We start from the raw sequence: 24,182 nt of genomic DNA, 5'->3' as shown, positions 1-24,182 counted from the left end.
AAATCATAAAAGAACTCAGTTGCTTGGCAGTTGAAGGATGGTCATTGTAGTTCTGTGTGGAACCTGCACAATGCACTCCTCAGTGCCTGGTTGTGCCTTTAGGTATAGCTAGAAAGCAGCTTAGCTCTATGTGGCAGTTAAGCAATGAGACTAGTTGCATTGCCTTTCACCCATGAAGTTTTGCTCTTACGAAATCGAACTTGCTCTCTTGGAAACTGTTCTGTTTGGTAGCTGTGCAGCAATGAAAGCATAGTGCCTTTCAGCTTGTTGGTGCTGTACTCTACTGAAAATTCTAATAATCTTTTATCTAACATTGCAGTGCATAGAAGCAGAATTATCATGCATCAGTTCTCAGCACAGTTGACATAACACGGTGGGCAAGTTTTCCAGCAGTTTGGATGTCTGCAGCTTTAACGCAAGCAATGCAGTTACTCTGCCACTTGTGTGGTTGCAAGTTGCGTTACTTTCTTAGAACTGCATCATCCCGTATAAACAGCCTAGTTTTTTGTGAATGTCACCTCAAACTCCCAACCATTATTCCCGTGATTTTTTCTGTGGATATGCAGTTTGTGTTCATGCATTTTGTCTGATTGCTGCAAAGCTATATAGCATGTGAAATAGCTGCGACGTGCAATGAAATCTCATAGCATTGGTTTCTTTCATCTGTATTTTTATCTTCAGACGATGACACTCAGGGGTCCATAGGTGCAGCCGCCCTGCTGGAGCGAATTTGTGATCGCTCATCTTCACCTGGTGCAAGCAGCCAGTTGAAGCTACCACCCTCTCCCTACCAGCCAGTGATCGATCCCAGAAGAGGCAGGAAGCTGGGCACAACCAAGCCATCCCACCAGCCAGCAATGTCCAAGTGATCCTCGGAGCCTTTGGTAAGGGTCGGGGAGGTTGAGAAATAAGTATAAGCTGTTTCGGAGACCACAAAGGATGTGTGCTTGTGCACTGTGTGGGTCGACTATGTGTTCTTTACAAAGTCTTGCCTTCTTAACCTTTTCAGTCAGCATTTTCATTTCCGGCGAAGACAGATATTTTCCACCTAAATATTAAATTCTGTTCCCCGAAAGATTTGTTACTTTTCTGGTGTAAAGGAAAGCACAGGTAACATCTGGAGCGCAGGCTTGAACTTTGTTTACTATTCACAGGCCGCCTGCACCATACTTTGTCCCCGCAGGGGGGCGTCTGCAGCATGCAGACGTTGGTGAGTGGCGACACCACGGGGTTAACCCGAGCATCCGCAGGGACATCCCCGCAGGGGGATGATGGTGAACAATGCGTCACCACGGACCCGAGCATCTGCGCTTAGCCATGCGTGGCATCGCCGTGTCCGGGGAAAAGGGGATCCTGGTGGTTGAGCCGATGCCGAGTGTTTGGACCCTTAAGGCCCCTCGGCGGAAGCAACACACCACTTTGGCCCCAGCTTCCTGTAGACGGCACCTCCGGCCTGACCCGACCGGGGGAAATCGGCAGTCGCCTTTTCCTGTCCTCCCCTCTATCTTTCACTTTCCTTTCTTACAACTCTCCTGTCTCCTCCTCTCTTCTTCATTTTTTCCTCTTTTTCCTGGCGGCGAGGGTTAACCGTGTGTGACCAATTACCCTGAGTTGAGTCATATTAGGTTATAGTCAGCTGGCGTAGGCAGGACTTGCTTTCAAGTTCCTGTCGCGTCCCCTTGTTGGACTCCATGGTGGGTGGCTGGCACCATGACCAAAAAACTAAATTTTTTATGGCTCCCCCACTTTCCAAACCTGATCGCTCTCTCAAGAGAGGGCGAACGAAGCAGATGTTTTTTTCCAAAAAAGAAAAGTGAGTTTTCCTAAATACCATGTCATCCATAGTGAAGTAGGAAATAAGCAAGCAAGAATCCTGTCTCCCTTCCTAGTATCAAAGTGTTTGACAGAAGCCTTGGGCATTGGCTACAAGGTATCAAAAATGGCGAGCGGTGACTTACTGCTCGAACTGCGAGACAACATCCAGCACTCAAAACTCGTAAACATTGTGTCCGTTGGAGATATTCCTGTCTCCGTGACTTCACACCGATCTTTAAACACCGTCCGGGGCGTGATATCCGAAAATGATTTTGTCCACATCACAGAAAAAGAGATGCTCGAAGGTCTGACTGACCAAGACGTGATAGACGTTCACAGAATCAAGATCCCGAAGGATAATAAGGAAATAGACACAAAACACATGATCCTGACGTTCAACACTAGCACACTGCCCGACACAGTCGAGGTAGGATATCTGAAAGTTAACGTGAGACCATACATTCCCAACCCTCGCCGATGTTTCAACTGCCAAAGGTTCGGCCACGGCTCACAAAGTTGCCGCGGTCGGAAAACGTGCGCGAAGTGCGCCTCGAAGGATCATTCTGATCAATGTGACGCAGCCCCGCACTGCGCAAACTGTGAAGGAGACCATGCAGCATACTCCAGGGCGTGTCCGTCCTGGAAAAAAGAAAAGGAAATAATCACCATAAAGACAAAGGAAAACATTTCATTTCAAGAAGCGAAAAGGCGTTTTGCGCTCACCAACTCATTCTCCTTCACTGCAAAATCAAACTTCGCCGATGTGGTGCGTGGGCGCGGCGCACCACACCAGGCTTCGGCACCCGTCCAGGTCACACGCAGTGAGCCTGTGGCAGGGCCATCGCGCCCAAAGGTGGAGCAGCTAACGCTACTCCGCCAAGTCCAAGTCAGGCTGCGCAGACCCCCGGGTCAGCGGGCCTCAAGACCTCGTCCCGCAGGTCGAGGTCAAACTCGAAAGTGAACGTGCCTTCTACACATTCGCCCAGCGCCTCCGCAGAGGCGATGGACACGGCCCCGGGCAGCCCCGCGCCGTCCACTTCGGACGGTCGGCGGAGCTCCCTGGATCGGTCAAAAAAAGACAGGCCCCGAGTCACGGGACCATAAACCACTTTATCTAGTTTTTCACTCGATACAAACACAAAAATAAGATGGCTTTCATAATACAATGGAATTGTAGAGGACTTTTAAACAATTACAGTGACATAAAAGACATACTAGGAGCACACGCTCCTGTCGCCTTATGTCTACAAGAAACAAATTTAGGTCCCCAAAAAAATAACTTTCTTAAGAATTACACTGTTTTCCGCCGCGATCGGGAACAGGCGAGCCGACTATCGGGAGGCGTCGCGATTATCGTACAAAGCGGCGTTCCTGCTCGAGAAATAAAACTCAAAACAAAACTTGAAGCCGTTGCGGTCAGTGTCGTCAGCCATAAAACAATTTCTCTCTGTTCTGTATATATTCCTCCACATTCTACATTAACAGTCCACGATTTACAAGAACTTGTCAATGAACTTCCAGAACTTCCAGTGGGCACGCGGACAGCACGGCGCCAGCCATGTCTGACAAACACCCTGTTCTACTGCTCCAGGTCCTGCTTTCTGTCTTGGTGCACGGTGGCTTCCAGCTCGGCAGTCGACCCAATCCCAACTGCTTCATCGAAAGCCGCTATCCTGCGGCCAACCCCGTTCAACTACAGGCTGACATCCCTCTGCCGCCAGGCGACGCAGAAGCGCTCCTGGCCATCCCCGATAGCCGTTTCTTCACGTGGCAAGCCGCATCATCATCTACACACTGGGAACCGCCGGATATAAACCTACAGCAACGCCCAGCACCCTTCAGTGGGCACGCGGACAGCACGGCGCCAGCCATGTCTGACAAACACCCTGTTCTACTGCTCCAGGTGCGTAACTGTATTTCTTTATACTTAAAAAAGAACGCAAATCGTTGCCTGTTGCTGTTCCGTGCCCACGGGTTTTCTCTCATATATTATCCGAGTGTCTAAACAATTGCCTTCTGTTATTGATGTCGGGAGATGTCGAAGAAAACCCCGGCCCCTCGACACGCCATGTTATCCGTCAAGATTCGAAAGATAGCCCCCCCGATAAAGTCAAACCGTCTACGGCTAATACTTCAGAAGTAACCTCACAAAACGACGAAATACTGCGCATCCTCCAAGTGCTACAGGACCAGTCTGCTTCAATAACAGCCAGTAATCTTGAAATGAAAAAAAGTCTTGAAGAAGTCCGTCAAGGTCAGCAAAAAATCGAATCGGTTCTCGGGAACTTGGGCAGCAGGCTTGCGGACGTTGAGCGCAAGGTGGAAGCCATAGACAGTCTTAAAGAAAATATGGAACACACTATCAACGATCTTAGGAAACAAAACGAGCTTTTGCAATCGCGTATGAACGAACTCGAGGACAGAAGCCGGCGAGACAACTTGCTATTTCATGGAATTCCTGATGAAACCGAAACATGGGCACAGACCGAAGAGAAGGTGCTAAACTTGCTCAGTAACCAGATAACTTCAGCTGACATTCAGCGCGCGCATAGAATAGGACAACACCACCCCTCCCGTAACCGCCCTGTTATAGTAAAATTCGCCAGCCACAAGTCAAAGGAAAAAGTTCTGCAGTTAAAAGCTAAACTAAAAGGAAACGAAATCAGCATAACTGAGGATTTTTCACCAGCGACTCGTGAAACTAGAAAGAGGCTGATCGAATATGCTAAATCCCTACCAAATTTGCCCTTTTTCAAGCTTAAGTACAATAAGCTAGTCATCGATAACAAGTGCTTTACGTACAATCCTATTACAGATGTTATATCTGAGTTACCCTACACTAGCCCAAAACGTTCTGTCACCCGTAACCCGCTTCCTAGTCTTGCACCCCCGCCTGCCTCTTCCGAGGAACAAAATCCGTTATCATGTGATTAGCGGTTTCAGAGGGGCAGTGGTTGCCACCTTCCCCCAACACACGTGTCCGTCTTGTATACCAACATAAGAAGCGCAATCAGGAAAAGAACTGAACTTTCATCTCTTGTTGATTCATGCTCTGCTGATATCTTAGTACTAACCGAAACATGGCTTCATGGGCACATTCGTGACAGCGAAATCCTTGACTCACCTAACAAATTTCAATTTTATCGTTGTGATAGGAATGCAAGGCAAGGCGGTGGCGTCCTTATAGCCATTAACAAAAATTTCGAATCTTTCGCCCTTAATGTCACGACCGGATTAGAGATAATATGGGTATATCTGAAACTAACGCACCGTCAATTCATTATAGGGGCTTGTTATCGCGCACCAAACGCATCGTCGACGTTTGTCTCTGAGCTTCATGACAGTATCAACATCGTAACTACACGATTTCCGACAACACCTATATTTTTACTGGGCGATTTTAATCTTCCTGGCATTGATTGGTCAGTGAGTACTGCTTCTATTAATTCAACTTCCTCTACTTCCAAGGAATTCACAGATTTTTGTTCGTGCTTTAACCTCACGCAAATAGTTACACAACCTACCCGAATAACAGACACCACTGCTAATATATTAGATTTAGTCCTGTGCTCGAGCCCTGAATTATGTTCAGAAATAATATACCTGCCAGGGCTGAGTGACCATCTTGCATTGAATTTTACTATTAACATACCCAAACAAAAGAGAGTAAAGACAACTAAAACACTGCGCAATTATCACCGTGCAGATTTTACCCAAATCAACAGTGAGTTAAGCCTATTTTTAACAAAGTTCCTAGAAGCCTTCGAGCAACGCTCTGTAGAAACGAACTGGACACTCTTCAAGAATAAGGTTACCGAGCTTATCAATTGATTTATTCCCATCCGAAATATCTCGTATAATCCAAAGCCTTGGTATAACTCATACATTAGGCGCTTATCTAACCGGAAGAAGCGCTTATACCGGCTTGCTAACACCTCATATAGTCAATTTCGTTGGTCTTTATATCGTACTGCAAACGACGCTTATATTTCAGCAGTTAAAAATGCTAAAAAAATGTTTCTTGCAAAGACTTTACCCGATATATTGATAGATAATCCTAAAAAGTTCTGGAAAGTTATCAATCCTACAGACCGGTCTAAAATTATTTTAACAAGCGCTAATGACGAACCTGTTCCTGACGATGAATGCTCCACTGTATTAAATGATGTCTTCTCCAGCTACTTCACGAAATCCCTGCCAAACGACTTACCTTATTGTTGCGCCCATAATTATCTGCCAATGTATCCTGTTATCATCAACCCAGATGGAATCGCCAAAATCATTGACGGCCTGAAACCTTTTTCAGCCGCCGGCATCGACTGCATTAACTCAAAATTTCTGAAAAGCACTAAGATATATTCCTCCATTATTCTTTCTAAATTATTTCAGCAGTCTCTAGAAAATAGCGCGATGCCGGCCGACTGGAAGATAGGGAAGGTGATTCCAGTACATAAATCTGGAAACAAGCACTCACCTTACAACTACCGGCCTATTTCAATCACCAGCATCCCCTGTAAGATCCTAGAACATGTTCTTTTTTCACATATAGCAAATTTCTTAGAGTCAAACTCGTTTTTTCATCATGCACAACACGGTTTTCGTAAGTCATATTCATGTGAAACGCAACTTGTTCTCTTTACTCATAAATTGCATGCAATTCTTGATCATCGTTCCACTGCAGATTGCATATTTTTAGATTTCGCCAAGGCTTTTGCTACTAAAACTGCGCATGATAGGGCTCGATACTGACGTACTAAAATGGCTAGAGTGCTTTTTAACAGAGCGTCAGCAGTTTGTAGCAACTAATGGAACTAACTCACATTTACACCCCGTTCTTTCTGGCGTTCCTCAAGGTACCATGCTTGGGCCCTTACTCTTCTTAATATTCATTAATGACCTGCCTGATTCTGTTACATCATCAATTCACTTATTTGCAGATGACTGCATCCTTTTCCGTGAAATAATAAACGATGATGACGTACGCGCAATTCAAACTGACATTAACAACATCTCCTCTTGGTGCAAAGCATGGCAAATGACGCTAAACGTTAACAAGTGCAAATTTCTGCGCGTATCCAGGTCATCTAGCAACTCACCTACGTATCACCTTAACAATGTAGCTCTCGAATCTGTAGCGTCATACAAGTACCTTGGCATTCATATCGCTTCTAACCTTAGCTGGAACAGTCATGTCGAATTCATTGTCAACAAAGCTAACCGCATGCTAGGCTACTTAAAACGGAACTTTCGCTCGGCCCCTTCTACTACCAAGCTTCTATTTTACAAAACGTTAGTTCGTTCGCAACTTGAATACGCATCTTCAGTTTGGGACCCGGGCACTACTGATCTCATTAACCAGCTAGAAATGATTCAAAATAATGCAGCTCGTTTCATCTTCTCTAATTATCACCGCACCGCTAGTGTATCCTCAATGAAATCTAATCTTAATCTGCTACCCCTCACATTTCGTCGAAAGCATGCACGGTTATGCCTCTTTCATAAGATATTTTACCATGATGACTTACACGATAAATTGCTCATTCCGCCTTCATATGTATCATCACGCATTGACCACGCTCACAAGGTTGGCATAAATTCATGCAACACTAAATGTTTCTCCGATTCATTCATACCCCGCACATCTAAAGACTGGAACCGCCTTCCCTCTTCCGTTGCAACAATTGAAAAATTTTGGTTATTTCAGTCTGCCGTGCGCAATATAGACATGCGAGTTCTTCTTAACATTGTATAAAACCTACCTCTTTCCTGTGTGTTCATATATTATTTAATTTCACCACTGTGTACACTCAAACGGTATCGCGAATTTCATTGTGTTATATTAAGTGTTATGGGACTTTGTTTAGATCATTTTTAACCAAACTTAACTGTCACTTACAGTATTACTTGTATGTTTTGTTGCTGTGCATATCTTTTGTTTGTTTATTGATTAAAACCCACTCCCCTCTGTAATGTTTATACCCTGAGGGTAATAATAAATAAAAAAATAAAAAAAACAGTATCTAGTAGTTGGGGACTTTAACGCTCACTCCCCTTTTTGGGGAAGCGAGCACTGTGACTCTAGGGGTCAAATAATCGAAGATTTTATCCTCACCAACAATGTATGTCTTTTAAATACAGGAAAAGCCACATACTGCTCCCCTACCTCAGGGAAAATGACCTTTTTAGATTTATCGTTTAGTTCACCTTCTGTTTTTAACGATTTTAACTGGGACGTCATTGACAATCCATATATGGCAGCGATCACCTCCCTGTACTAATCACTTTAACATCCACACCGGAAATAATCCCCACAAGGCCACGGCGCTGGAAGCTTCACCTCGCCGACAAGTCACTTTTTAGAGCAAAGGCTGCCCGCACTCACAGCTATTCCTCAGTCGTCAGGAGTGGCGCGACAAAACCATAAAGTATGGTGGACAAAAGACTGTAAAGAAGTGAAAAAACAACAAAACAGAGCTTTGGGTAAATTCCGTAGGTATCCGACGCATGAAAATTTCCTAAATTTTAAAAAGGCAGAAGCTAAAGCTCGGTATGTCCGTCGCAGTGCCGAAAAAGCTTCATGGCAGAATTATGTTTCAACTATCAACAGTCAGATCCCATCTAAAAAAATGTGGGAGCAGGTTCGGAAAATAAACGGCAACTTTTCACCATTCACATTTCGTTTTTTAACAACACCCGGCACACAAACAAGCATAGAGGAACAGGCACACATATTGGGGGAACATTTCACTGCAGTTTCAAGTTCATCCCACTACACGCAGTCCTGTTTAAAATGTGCAAATGAAAAATACAATAGTCTAATTACCCGCCAAGAAATCAACAGAGTACTGTCTGCCGGAAAAAAACTGCACATCTTTCTGAGCCTGCCATAGAAGCACTTTTGAGATTCTTCAACACAGTTTGGATGTCAGGGAAAATACCTGAAGCCTGGAAGAAAGCTATTATTGTACCGTTTCTTAAACCTAGTAAACCCCCAACCTCTCCTAGCAGTTATAGACCCATAGCCTTAACCAGTTGCCTCGCCAAATCCTTCGAAAGTGTCCTAAATATAAGACTTTGTTCTTCAATCCTGTGAACTGCTTTATATCCATCAGTGTGGATTTAAAAAAGGATGCTCCACTACAGATCACCTCGTCCGTCTCGAAAATACAGTCAGGGAAGCTTTTATACACAAACAACACTGTCTTAGCGTCTTTTTTGATTTAGAAAAAGCATATGATACAACCTGGAGGTTTGGGATCCTCCAGGACTTGGCCATTAAAGACTTTTTGTCTAACCGCTCATTTAATGTCCGCCTAGGCTCGACCCTTTCGAGGGACTTATTCAGGAAAATGGAGTTCCTCAAGGGTGCATTTTAAGCCCAACTCTCTTCGTTGTGTAAAAATGAATTCTATTAGAAAAATAATCCCAAGGTCCATATGTATTCTATGTATGTTGATGATCTTCAGATAGCGTGCACATCATCCAATATATCCACATGCGAACGACAAGTACAGCTTACAATCAACAAACTGGCAACATGGGCAGACAAGAATGGTTTCCACCTCTCCCCACAGAAAACAGTGGCCTTACTTTTTTCACTCAAACGAGGCTTGCACACAGATCCCACATTACACCTAAACCAAACCGAACTACCTTTAAAAAAGGAACACAAATTTCTAGGCATCACCTTCGATAAAAAGCTTACTTTCCTGCCTCACATAAATGCACTGAAAAAGAAAGCGTCGCTGTCACTCAACATACTGAAAGTCCTTTCACGCAAACACTGGGGTTCTGATCGGGTATGCCTTGTACAGATTTATCGCTCTGTAGTACGTTCCGTTTTAGATTATGGCTGCATAGTGTATGGATCAGCAAGGCCGTCGTACTTGAAGCGACTGGATCCTGTGCACAATTTGGGTTTGCGTCTTTCAACTGGTGCTTACAGGACATCACCCATAAAAAGCCTTTACGTGGAAGCCAATGAACCACCACTTGCAGACAGACGAACAATGCTCACATGTTCATACATTTTAAAGATCCGTTCCCAGCCTAAAGACATATGTTACCCACTCGTTACAAAGTGTCCATCTCGAACACTATTTACCAACAAACCTCTAGCAATCAGACCACTTCTTCTCCGCTTTGATGAGAAATGCCAAGAACTAGACATAATGAACATGTTGCCTAATATTGCCCGCAAACCTGATCCACTCCCGCCTTGGTACTGCCTACCATCTGTGTGCGACTTCACATTAACACAATTTCGGAAAAAACATACACCACATGAACAGATATTACAAGAATATTTAGCACTCAAAGAAGTATACGAAGCATTTTATACCGATGGATGAAAATCGGCGCACTACGTGGGAAGTGCTGTAGTTCAGAATAATTGGGAAAAAATAGTACGGCTACCTGAGTGTGCATCCATTTTCACCGCTGAGTGTTACGCAGTCTTGGTGGCTGTAGAAAAAATAATAAATGAGAACATTCAGAACAGTATCATTTACACTGATTCTCTGAGCATACTAACCTCACTTCACCGTAGAAATGCAGTGACACCACTAATTGGTGACATCATACACAACATAACAAGCGCCACAATACAGGGACAAGACATAAAATTTTGCTGGGTTCCCAGTCACATTGGAATCATTGGCAATGAGAAAGCAGATGAATGTGCTGGAAAAGCTCGAAACAAAGAAATAAAGAAAGTGTTACACATTCCCTACAAAGATGGTATGAAGTTGGTGCAGTGCAAATTAAGAAGTAAATGGCAGTCGCAATGGAATATCGAAAGAAATAATAAGCTACATTTAGTAAAACCCATTCTAGACGAATGGAAATCTCACCCACAACTTCCTGCTAACAAACAAAGACAAACCTGTTTGCGAGCAATGCGGACATGAACTTACTGTAAACCACATACTACTATCATGCACAAAACTTGAATCATTAAGGAAAAAATTTTTTGCTACATTTTACAAAGAACATAGCGGCATCCTCGGCGACAGACACCCAGAACAGCTCTGCTGAACTGGACCTGTCGCCCCACCCCTCTAAGAAGGCAACTGCTGGCCCAAGAGACTCTGCCGCTGGAGCAGGGCCTGGTTCAGCGGTGCCAGCAAAAAAGACCAATGCGAAGGCCACGGGCCATCGCAACCAAGAAGCATCCTCCACGTCTACCGTGGAGGAGATGGATGTCAGCGAAAGTCCGCGGACATCTAAAACACACGCATCCGCGGATTCTCCGCGGAAATCCGGCGCCACGAAAGTGGCGATGGATACAACTCCTAGTTCGCCACCGCTGCAGCGGCGGCGAGACTCCCTAGAGAAAAAAGGGAAACCACGAATCACTGCTCCTGAGAATAAGTGACTTTCCCCAATCCCCAACTTATCACAATGGCGTATCTAATACAATGGAACTGTAGAGGTCTACACAGAAACTACACAGACATAACCGATATGCTCAAAACAATGGCACCTACAGCTGTGTGCCTGCAAGAAACAAACCTTGGGCCACAGCACACAAACATCTTAAAAAAATATAATATTTTCCGGAAAGACCGAGTACAAGCTAGCCAACTCTCAGGAGGCGTCGCTATCATTACGCAAAGCGATGTCCCTGCAAGAGAGGTATCATTAAAGACGAACTTAGAAGCGGTCGCAGTAAACATCATTAGCCATAAAACAATAACAATATGTTCTGCGTACATACCACCACACAACACAATTACCATGCATGACCTAGAAGAACTGGGACAGTTGCCTGAGCCGTATGTCATAATTGGGGATTTTAACGCACACTCCTCATTCTGGGGAAGTGAGCATACTGATTCCAGGGGTCAGCTCATCGAGGATTTTATTCTTTCAAATAGCATATGTTTAATGAACACAGGAAAAGCAACGTACTGCTGCCCCAGCTCTGGAAAAATGACCTGCCTAGATTTAGCGTTTGCATCACCATCGGTTTTTAATGATTTTATTTGGGATGTTTTAGACGACCCTCGGGGAAGTGATCACTTACCTACGGTTTTAAAGCTAACATCAGCTACATCCATCCTCCCTACGAAGCCACGGCGATGGAAAATTCACCTCGCCTATTGGGCACTTTTCAGAACGAAGGCCACACTAGAAAAAGAATATGCCGAAACCCTTACTATAGAAGAACTAAATGAAAAATTTGTCACATGCTTAATATCTGCAGCAATAGAAGCCATCCCACAAACGTCTCAAATTGCACGAAAAACACATAAAGTTTGGTGGTCAACTGAATGCTCATTGGCTAAAAAGCAGCAAAACAAGGCTTGGGGCAACCTTCGCAGATATCCCACTGCAGGAAACTTGCTCACCTTCAAAAGGGCTAGAGCCAAAGCACGATACATTAGACGGAACACAGAAAGGGCATCATGGCAACAGTACATATCCTCCATAAACAGCTCAATAACATCCAAGAAAATATGGGAGCAGGTGCGGAGGTTCACTGGAAATTTTACTCCATTCACATTTCCAATGCTAACAACACCCGGTACTCAAACAACATTAGAAGAACAGGCCAACATATTGGGTGAGCATTTTTCCACAGTTTCAAGCTCATCCAACTACAGTCGACGACCGAAAATTCGGACGCCTGATTTTTCGGACATGCTTGATTATTCGGACTTTTTCGCGGCACCGCGACATGGCGCACCGCAACTGACCACTCGATTTTTCGGACCTCGTTCGCACTCGCCGCCAGTACCCAAGCCGCCATATAATGTGTACAGTGGAACCTCATTAATTCAAACTGCAGGAGAGATCGAAAACTTGATCAAACAAAATGAAATTCAAGCTAAAAGGGAGCCTCTTAACTTGCGACGCTGAAATTCTGCGCGAGTCGGCACATTGCGCATGCGTGTTTTAGAATTCGTACTGTCCTTGAATGTCTTCCACCGCACGAACTTGAACCGTAGTCTGAGTTCACGGAACTCATCTGTGCCGAGTCTTTAGTCCCGAACACGGAACGCGAATACGATAGCGGAGGCTACGCGCACGCCGTGGCCTCCGCGATCGAAGCGCGCGGCGCGCCGCCCGATCTTATCGCGCCGCCGGATCTTATCGCAGCCGCGATCTGCTCCGGCGCTGCGCCGTTCGCGGAGACCACGCGCGCGCACCGGATGGCGCCGTGATCATTATCACCAACATTTTTCTCGGTCGCGATTTTCCGCTGTTCACATCGACATCAGTATCGCCAGCTCCAGCCTTTCGTGGCGTGTCAGCATGCGTGTTAGCGCGTTCGCCGTGATAGTGGCTTTCGCGTGCTGCCGCCGAGCTTCACAGTTTTAGCGCGATGGGCAAGCACCTTAAGCTACACGGCTGGGAGTTAGCTCTCGAACGCGGTCGGTAAGCGTGCGAAGGGCGGGAAATTCGACGTGGCCGAGAAGTGCGTCCGATGATGGTGCAACCAGAAGAGAAACACAAGCTGCAAAAAGCGCGCTTTCCGAGTCAAGCCGTGCGAGTTTCCTGAACTGGAAGAAGAGCTGCTCCTCTATGTGGTGGAATTTCGGAACAACGGCTACGCGTTGACAGCGGACATGCTGCGCGGCTTCTTTTGGCATGAGCGTGCACCAGAGCGCAGCACCAGCTCAGGAGTCTAAATACTTCGCGAGTGACGACTGAACGTAGAATAAATGTCGCTCATTCCCTGGTTGGTGTGTTTTTACTTAAAAAAATTTTTTTTTCGCATATCACGTGTATGGGCCGCACCCCGAAAATTGGCCCCCGAATCTGGAAAAAAAAAGTGCGGCCCTTATACGCGTTTATACGGTATTTCGCGCGGCGAAATATAGTAATGAGGAGCTTTAGAATGTGTGCAATACAATTGGCCGCTTTCTCCGGCATAGTGGTAATAAGTTCGTGATTTTTTCGGTGAAATTTGATTTTCCGGACTGCCCGATTTTTCGGTCGTTTTCGCGGCCCCTAGAGAGTCCGAAAAATCGGTCGTCGACTGTATACACAAACATTTCAAAAGCACAAAACAATAGTAGAAAAACAAAAACTTCCCTTTGGAACATGCATACACGAAAACTACAATCAGGTTATTACAATGCAGGAACTAAACAGAGTACTAACATCCGGTAAAATGACAGCACCAGGCCCAGACAATATACATTACGCCATGCTTGCTCACCTCTCTGAGACTGCCATAGAGGCTCTCCTAAAATTTTTCAATAAAATATGGATCAGTGGAGAAATTCCCCATGCATGGAAAGAAGCCATCATAGTACCCTTCCTAAAACCTGGCAAACCACCAACTAGTCCCACCAGTTACAGGCCAATAGCACTCACTAGCTGCATAGCAAAATCATTCGAAAGCATTCTAAACATCAGACTAACCTTCATACTTCAGTCTCGGCAACTTTTAGATATACATCAATGCGGGTTTAAAAAGACATGTTCCACAACCGATCACCTTGTCCGCTTCGAGAACATAGTTCGGGAAGCGTTCATCCACAACCAACACTGCATCTGGGTCTTCTTCGACCTGGAGAAGGCTTACGATACCACGTGGAGGTTCGGTATCCTCTGTGACCTAGCGGACCTAGGTATCCGCGGCAGGATGCTGAGCTGTTTGAGCGACTTCCTGACCAATCGCACGTTCAGAGTCCGCCTAGGCGCAACCTTCTCCAAGACTTTTTACCAAGAAACTGGTGTACCCCAAGGGTGCATCCTCAGCACGACCTTATTTGTCATCAAAATGAACTCCATAGGAAAAGTAATCCCAAAATCCATCATGTACTCAGTTTACGTAGACGACCTCCAAATAGCATGCACGTCTTCCAGCATACCTACCTGTGAGCGGCAAATACAAATAACAATAAATAAACTGGCTACCTGGGCAGATAGAAACGGATTGAGATTTTCCCCTCAGAAAACAGTAGCGGTTCTGTTCTCTTTGAGACGAGGCCTACAGGCCGACCCCACACTATATTTAAACCAAACCCCATTACCGTTCAAACAAGAGCACAAATTTCTAGGGATAACTTTCGATAAAAAACTCACTTTCTTGCCACATATAAACAGCTTAAAGAAAAAAGCTTCCCAAGCCCTCAATGTGCTGAAAATGCTATCAAGAAAACGCTGGGGGTCTGATAGAGCTTCCCTGTTACATATATATCGTTCTCTGGTTTGCTCTAAGTTAGACTATGGGTCCATAGTATATGGCTCAGCAAGACCGTCCTACATAAAACGACTCGATCCTGTCCACAATCTTGGTTTAAGGCTGTCTTCCGGTGCTTACAGAACTTCCCCAATAGCAAGTCTGTATGTGGAAACTAATGAACCTTCCTTAGAAGATCGAAGAACTGCACTAACTTGTACATACATCCTCAAAATCCTTTCACAGCCCAAACATGTCTGTTACCCAATTGTCACGAAATGCCCATCCCGAATGCTCTTCAACAACAAGCCCCATGCGATTAAGCCGTTGCTCTTGCGCTTCGAAGAAAAATGTCAAACTCTGAACATACTAAATGAAATCAAAAATATTGCCCCAAGACACGAAGCACTACCACCGTGGTACACTCTCCCCACAGTGTGTGACGTCACACTAACACGCCTCCGTAAAACCTGTACGCCACACGACCATATAATACAAGAATATTTAGCACTACAAGAAAAATACAGAAATTACGTGTCATTTTATACTGACGGGTCAAAAACTCATGCTCATGTAGGAAGCACAGTAATACAAGGAAAAAATGAAAATGCAGTACGACTGCCCTCATGTGCTACAGTTTTCACCGCGGAGTGTTATGCCATTTGTGTTGCGGTACAGAAAATAACAAATGAAAACATCAAAAAGAGCATCATTTATACAGATTCACTGAGCGTCCTTACAGCATTAAACTCCAAAAATGCCACGGAGCCACTGATTGGAAGCATCATACACAATATAGTAAAGGTCACAGCACAAAAACATGTTATAAAATTCTGCTGGGTTCCCAGTCACGTTGGCATTAGGGATAATGAGAGAGCCGACACGTGTGCTGCACAAGCCAGAGCCATGGAGGTGAAACATGTGGGTTTGCCTCCGAGGGATTACATGAAGTTAGTGCATAGCAAACTAAGAGCCAAATGGCAAGCTTCTTGGGAGAATGAAAGAAACAAGCTGCATACTGTACGAGGGGGTACCCAAAAGAAACCGGACTAAATTTTTTGGTCGGCAAAGCTTCTGTGGCACCGCGTTTTGCCACTAGGAGCGCATAGAACGAACATTCCAGAGTCAGTAGGCCGAGTGCCGTCGTTAAAGGAGATCAGACTAGTTTAGGCAGAGTTTTAAAGTGACGACTGTTTTGTGTGAATGTCGTTTTTGCAATGGCTCATTTTCGTGAACAGCGTGCGCCGGTGAAATTCTGATTTTTGCTCGGAAAAAGTTGAATGGAAACTCTTGAAATATTAAGAGAGACGTACAAGGACAATGCTATGGGGACAACTTGACGGTTCCTGAATCGAATCCTGAATCAAAGCAACAATAATGCCAGTGGAAAACTTCAAATTCACCGAGCCTCAAGAAACCTCGTCAGGTGAAACCAAACCTCAAAACAATGCTGATTTCTTTTTTCGACGTGAGAGGAGTCGTCCATTGAGAATTTGTTCCGCAGGGTCAGACAGTTAGCCAGGCTTTCTACGTGGATGTTTTGAAAAGATTGGGCAACAGTGTGCGGTGGAAGCGGCCAGATTTGTGGCGGTCGGGTGACTGGTTTTTCCATCATGGCAATGCCCCTGGTCACACAGCCCTCTCTCTACGACAAATTTGGACCGAAAATGGCATGTCGCTTATTCCTCAACCCTCATACTCTCCCGACCTTGCCCCGTGCTATATTCTTTGTTTCCTAGAATTAAAAAGTAGGTGAATGGAAAGCGTTTCGTTGATGTTGCTGAGGTGAAGAAAAAAACGACGGAGGCACTGTCAAGCATCACAAAAGATGAATTTAAACAATGTTTTGAAAAATGGAATGAAAGATTCGACAAGCGTATCATTGCAAGTGGGGAATACTTTGAAGGAGATTGAAGGTCTGTGCTTAAAATGTGAACAAATAAGTTCAAACAAAAATTTGTCCGGTTTCTTTTGGGTACCCCCTCGTAAAGCCTATTTTGAAAGAATGGAAATCATGCCGTCATAAAGAGCGTTTTATCGAAGTAATTTTATGTCGTTTACGCATAGGCCACACACACATCACCCATAACTTCTTATTAACAAAAAAAGACAAACCTGTGTGTGAAATGTGTGGTGAGGAGCTCACAGTGAATCACATTTTAATCTCTTGTTCCCATCTCGAAGAAGTTCGAAAAAAATTTTTTATGGTATTTTACAATGAACACATTCCATTTCATCCCGCATTGCTTTTAGGCGAGCAAACACTCGTCGAGTTTTCACTTGTTTGTAAGTTTCTAAAGAAAGCCACTGTTTTAAATTTAATATAATGTAACTTCTATACACTTAACATAACATCATCTAACCTTGTGTTTGGCGCATGATAGCCATAGTTGCTTATGCGCCATAAAACCCCATATAACTAACAAATAGAAGCGTTCAAGCGTGTTCAGACTGAGCCACAAATGCGTGGTCAGGTTAAAGTAGGTGGTCGAAATAGTGCTCAATATGAGCAAGGACCGTATTGAGAACGCTTGAAATCACCAAGGAGTGAGGAAAAAGCACTGAGGGAAAAGCACCTCTTGATCGAAGAGGCTTGGTGTACGCCAGCCGCTGCAGTGTCATACATAGCGCTTCACAGCCCAGCACAGTCACACGCTGGGCACTGACGATCTCGCTTGGTATCTGAGGCAATCAGCTAGATACTCCAAATCGGCCTTCTTAAAGCAGAAGTCCCGCTCAAAATCCGAGTCCTCCATGCGGTCAGTGTTCAAGAGACCACGCACTGCCACATCTCGGCGCAGTTCCGGCTCAAGGAGAGAAATGTATAAATACATATGTTCAATTTTCCTCCACGACAGAGTCCCAAGTAAGGGGGGTCACCCAACACACTGTAGCGCGGCACAACTTGCAATCGCATGGACAAATCGGCACAACACTTCTTTCAACCACTTACTGCAACGAAAAGATCAAAACTACAAAAGTCGGCTAGGCCTACGGGATTGACTAGGTGCTGGTTACGGCTTAAGCTGGTTGGCTAGCTTCACGAGAGCACTTGAAATGCTGCTCAGCCTGTAACATAGTTTGTAGCAACATAGCATAGTGGGCGAGTTGGTATTGCATCTTTAAGGAACGAAACAGCATAACTAAAATGAAGGACCAAGAAAAAGAGAGACACGAACACGCGCTGACTTACAACTGACTGTTTTAATCGGGAAACCACATATAAATAATCTCTAATCGCTGCGTCACAGCCTCACGTTGTCATCGAAAACTACTAACATAAGAAGGGAAATAACCATTGCCAAAAAATAAGCACCTACAGGCTCCCACGCTTTTCCAACAGATATATCTCGCGCTTAGACAAGGCCATCGAAGTGCTGCTCACACATGAGTAAACTTCTGTGCAGATATGATACGCCTCTACTACTTCCCGTACTAGTTGCTCTTTATGGCGATACAGTACAACAGTGTTAAAGTATCGCCATAAAGAGCTTTGCCCAACTTTCTGCTCTCCTAAATGAAAGTAAGGTACTTATGTACGATTAGGTCTCTGGAATAATTTCGACCACCTTGTGATCTGTAATCCCACCACGGTGGCACAGTGGTTAAGGCGCAATCTTCTACCGGGCCCGAGTATCTGCCTTTCGATGGAGGGGGAACGCAAGAGGCGCCCGTTTGCTGTGCGATGTCAATGCACGTTAAAGATCCCCGGTGGTCTAAATTATTACGGAGCCCTCTACTACAGCACCTCTTTCTTTCTTTATTCTTTCACTCCCACCTTCCTCCCTTTCCTTACGGTGTGGTTCAGGTGTCCGCCGAGATATGTGAGACAGATCCTGCGTCATTTCCTTTCCTCAAAAACCGATTTATTTTGTATCTGTGACGTCGTACAACACACAGGCGCCTTTCGCATTTCGTCTCAATCGAAATGCTGCCGGCGCAGTCGGGTTCGAACCCAGGTACTCCGGCTCAGTAGACGAGCGCCCTTAACCACTGACCCAACGTGGCTCCTCAGGTGTTTTCCTGGACTTAAAAGTTATCTTTGTACTTCAGGATTTAATTTTAATTACAGTTCATTGACCGGAGTGTTTAACCGTGTTTGCATGCGTTCTGAACCTCAAAGTGCACTATTTGGAGTGATGGTTTATAAAGCCTAGGGGTCTTGACTTGTGTGCAAATAAAGTTAGCTTGTGGGTGGAATGGAAGTGGTCGTAGTGGATGTGCTTTGGTAATGATGACTTACTTTGCTGGTGCGTTCTGATGCAGTTCATTTCTATACTGTTGTTCTGTCACATAAGTTGGTTCTCATAGTTGTATTTATTGTTTTATTATTGGGATAATGTTTAGATATCTTTACTGGATGGTAGGAGATATTCTTACTGGATAATTCGTTTTTTTCTCAAAATTCTCAGCTGAATTGATGTTGTAAACATGCCGATCCAGATTACTAAATTTGATGTTGATGTTGCAGGTTGTAGATCATCCGGATACCACATAATAAATCTTCCTCAGTAAGTTCATCATGCCTGCTGCGACCTGCAAGAAGTGCGGGGACAAGACCCTTCACCTTGAGGAGGGTTTTCATGAAATGCAGTGGTCTCATGTCCGTTATTGCCTGCGAATTGTGACCCATGTTGCTGACAGCAGCATTTTCAGCACGCCGAACCACTTTGGAAGTGCACACGAAGTGAATGTGCGGTTTGCATGTGACCAGTGATCGTTGATAGGAAAACGAATATATAGCTACCCGGAAACCTGGCCAAAACCCCCGAACGTGGAGCAGCCGCACCAAAAAGAAACGTCCGGCACCACCAGGAAACGAAGCAAGCAGGCTCTGACAAAGCAGGATCCGTGGAAGGCAGGAAGGCAGAAGAAACAAAACTTGGGGTGGACGAGTAAAAGGAATGGAAAATAATAGCACCCGGCCCGCACCGCTTAGAGCACAACGGGCTTGGCAGAATGGACAGAACGGACAGCGAGACCCCAACATGCCTTCCTCGCGGCGTGGCCTCTTATTCCTCTTTTGCCGTTGCCTTCCGCCTCGCGGCACGTGGAGGCAGCCGTTCGCCCGTCACTGTCACCACCAGCGCCTCGGCCTTGCGAGGAGCCTTGATTGCAGAAGACCAGTCTACATTCGAGTTCTGCCTCCTAGTCAGTACTTGCTTCCCCCCCACAATGGTAAGTTTCCCCGAGAAGTGAAGAATCATCGTGACTCGAACCTCAACACGCCGGCGCTGTTTTTAGAGAAGGGCTTTCTCTTCTTTTGGATCTCATCCCCCAGTTCCAACACGAGCAGCCCTGGAGGTCGCACCGGCAGGTTGGAGCTGGAAGAACAGCGTGCTATGCTGGCTAACATTGCGCCCCGAGGAGATTGAATGTCAGGTGACTGGCGAAGCGCCGGTTCTGACATGGCCGCCGCAGCCGCGCTAACCGCACGAAGTGCCAAGCAAGGCGAGCCCCCTCTCAGCTGTGGCGGTTGGCATGACAACGGCTGAGGCGCAGCCACGCTGACGGCTTGAAACCTGGCACAGTGAAGCTATTGCTTCAAAAGAAAATATAAACACTGCAGCAAGCACAGTGCCGTCTTTAACGCAAGGTTGCTTACCTTTCAAATGTAGTTGATGATCTCTCAAAAAAAAAGGAATTCTCATTGAGGAAAACATTGCTGCATTCCAAAGCCTTGCGGGCTCCGAAGAAAACCTACTGATGAGCTTTTTTGCACTGACTGCATTTTTATTCACCTAGGGCATATATAACTATGTCAGGGCTGTTTTTGACACACTTTTGCATCATCCAAATACATCAAAATGGTTTGGGCATGTTGATGGATTTCCTGGTTTTTTAAAGAAGCATTAGCTGCACATGGAAAGGAAGTAGAAGAAAATTCAAAATTGGGCCATGCTACGCTCTGCAACTTAGTTGTAGCTGAAATTGCAATAAGGCGACATGTCTAATGGGATGGTAGGAGGTTTCATGGGCCCGTGTACGTGGGAACTGAAGTGAATGATGACAGCTTCCCTGTTGCTAAAGATGCCTTTGTTGCTATGATGGTGGCAATCAATGGGAGATGGAAGCTACCTTTAGGATAGTTCCTTTTTGATGGCTTAGGAGCTGGGCAATGGAGCAACTTAGGCTACCTCCCCTCCACATGAAGTGCGTTTACCTTGTGATGGTGCAGCTGCAAATTTTTTTATGCTGCACAATCTTGGTAGCAGGCTTGACTTTGAAGACTAACACAGCTTTTCCTCACCCTGTTACAAATCATCCAATATTTGTTCTATTGGATGCCTGCCCCATGCTTAAACTTCTCAGAAACACACAATGTGACAAAAAAGTTTGAGAAATTTCCAATGCAGGCCTAATAATGTAGGTGCATATTGAACAGTTGCATGAGTCAATGAAAGTATCCCTTGCAGGACAGGCGTTCAGCACATCTGTAGCGGATGCTATTGGAGAATGCAGGGCACTCGAGGCAAAAGCTTGCGAGATTCTGCAACCACAGAGTAATTCGTAAGATATTTGAACGATGCGTTTGTTTCAGGCGTTGTGAGTTAAGAATGTCAAAGCTGGCTAGAAAAATGGCCCTGTGCCTTGAAAATGTGGCTGCTGTCACCACATAGGTGCTTGCAAAAGGCAAAGAAAGAAGACAGGCTTTACTGGCCTTTTAATTTGCATGCAGAGTGTAATTTGCTTCTACACCCATTTAATTTAGGATAATGCAGTATCTGCATTTTCACATCTGCCTAGCACATCTCCCTACTTCAAAATTGAGCCAGAACCATCTTGAACTGTTCTTTGCAGTGATACGTTTGTTTGGACACTGCAATGATAATCCAACTGCCTGGCAGTTTGATTCAAGTGGCTTGTAGTCCAAAATGAGGTGAAAGATGTTGCCAGTGGAAACTGTCCTCCACTTGAGCACATCGTCATTTTCTACATGAGCTCACAGTGAAGCCATCTTCGACAGAAGTAATAAACAGGTCCACCACTGGCAAAAGCCTAAAAGAAAATGAGCCTTCTGTTGAAAGAGTGCTGAGCATTCTTGAAGAGCATGTTTGCTGCTCTGATCCCGGCAGAATTTCTAAAACTGCAGAGGTTGTTCTTGCATAAAATGCTGGATTTGTAGTAAGGAATCTACAAGCGAGTGTCAAGTGTCATGAGTTTGTATCTGCACTAACCGCATCATGTCATGAGAACAAAACCTACTCTCAGATTCGAAGGAAATGGCATGGTGGCTTAATCTACCCTTCAAATGATGTCCTCAAAATCTGTCAGCAATGTGAGAAAGAACTGCGTCGAGCCTTAGCTTGTTCTCCTTTGATGTCATGAGAGCTTGCAGAGACAAGGTTGCAGTGGCTGCATTGACAGCATTTATAGGTAAAGACCTTTTCAGAGTTCTTAACGAACACATGATTGATAACCTTCCCCTTGAAAACCACTCATTTCACCTTGTGAGGTCAATTGTACAAAAATATCTGGACATCAGGATGCATTATCTTGCCAAAACTGCACCTTAATAACTGTTAGAGAAATTGTGATTGAACAAAGTGTCTTCTTTGTGTTTCATATGATTCTTGCAGTAGACACTACCATGAGCTTTGAATGCATGTCGAGGAATGTCTTTTTTAGAGGCTGACAGTAAACTATTTTAGACGTCAGGAAGTGTCCTCGCTCTTCATATTCATATCTTGGTTTATAGATTATACCACTGCTACCGTGCCCTGCACAGCACAGTGCAGGCTGTTGCATGTTCTTTAACTCCAAATGTTGAGTATTGTTGAAGAGTGGATTCTAAGAAGTGCGGGCAAGGAATGTAATTGTTTTCAATACCCTTGTCAGATCACACAAGCATCATCAACCATGTTTTTATTTTTTTTTAAGCACACAGCTCTTCTACAGCCCAAGTGCTACTGGAAGCCATAGAATATACTTATGTACCTGTGTTACATTGTATGCAATAATGAAAATCACTTCCCAACTGTATAATGATCAGGAAGCTCAACCTGACTTCCTATCCAATGATGAATGTCCATACTTATGAAATAAAATGTCTTGCTTACTCCTTCACGCATTGCCGTTTCGGTTCGTATTACACCACAGTGTGCATTTGCAGCAAGAGGTTTAATTTGATTCCACAAAATTTTGCAATGTAGTGTGTTTCGCAGTGATATTCGCACCGTATAATGCTTCTCTGCGCTAGACCGGTGAATCGTTACACCTTCATTTTCTCACACAAATGGCATTTGGTCATCATTTTAGTGTTTGATACCACATTTCAGGTACTTCCTTGGTTCTATAAAAAAATTCGCATATTTGTATCACCTGCAGCGATGGCGAAACAAAACTAGCCATGCCGCGCGTAAAATTCCGCAGTGCCCTTCACTGCTACCTATTCCTACGAGGAGCACAGATAATACCAGAAATCGTGTAATTTGTTGGGTTCATTTAACGTCTTGAAATGACTAGACTATGGGTGCCATCGTAAAGGAGGGTTCAAGATAAACTGACCACCTGAGGATCGTTCACGTGCACTGATACACGGGCCACTGGCATTTCGTGTCGATTGAAATGCGATAGCCGCGGCTGGCATTGTAATTATCCACAGTAACGTGCGAGCAGTTGCCTCATTTCTTCATCTCTGGAGCAGGTGTGTCTTAATAACCGAAGTAAACCATTCACAGCAGATTCTTTCCCGCGTATTATGCTGGAAGGTGGGGAAAGGTGTCTGTGCTAAGGCAACGCTGCCACGCGTCATCGCAGGCGGACGTCTCCAGTTACGTGTTTCCCCATACACCCGTAGTGCAGTAAAAATGTAAGCAAAAGTACAAAGCGAGAGCCATCGGAAAGAGCTGCTTCATCTTTCGACTGAGGAAGCATTGAATCCGCGTAAGCCATCGTTGTGAGACGTATCAGCTGTACTATGCACGCTTCTACCTGGCACCAATTTTATGCTCTCTTACCTGTCATAAATTTGATATGAATCATGAACAATCGCACATACCGAACCAGAAAAAGCGGCTGGGAGCTTGCCACTGCAGACGACCGCGCCGTGGGCCGCGGCAAAGCAGACGCGCATGTAAACATGCCGACACCAAAACATTAGCGACTGACGCGGAGAGCGAAAAAAGCTTCAAAAACACTCAGCTTGCGAATGATGGCCGTGTGACGTCACGCTCCTTCCTTAGTTTTTTTTTCCTCCATGGATGTGCGCCTCATCAACGAAAGTACC

The 24,182-nt window shown here is 44.9% G+C and overlaps 1 pseudogene across 1 annotated transcript in view; it reads left to right on the top strand.

The window, feature by feature from the left end:
- Positions 1 to 23,003, top strand: part of LOC149345895 (uncharacterized) — a 35,438-nt pseudogene extending 12,435 nt beyond the window's left edge. The window contains exons 9-11 of the transcript XR_016282547.1: positions 682 to 884; positions 3,407 to 3,718; positions 19,425 to 23,003. The product of XR_016282547.1 is annotated as an uncharacterized LOC149345895 (transcript). The remainder of the gene's footprint in view (positions 1 to 681; positions 885 to 3,406; positions 3,719 to 19,424) is intronic.
- Positions 23,004 to 24,182: the final 1,179 nt, after the last annotated feature.

The sequence above is a fragment of the Amblyomma mixtum genome, chromosome 4, assembly GCF_055824585.1.
Source record: "Amblyomma mixtum isolate Tamu chromosome 4, ASM5582458v1, whole genome shotgun sequence".
NCBI classification, from domain to species: domain Eukaryota; kingdom Metazoa; phylum Arthropoda; class Arachnida; order Ixodida; family Ixodidae; genus Amblyomma; species Amblyomma mixtum.
Note: the sequence above shows the minus strand (reverse complement) of the source record. Positions and strands in the feature narration are given on the sequence as shown.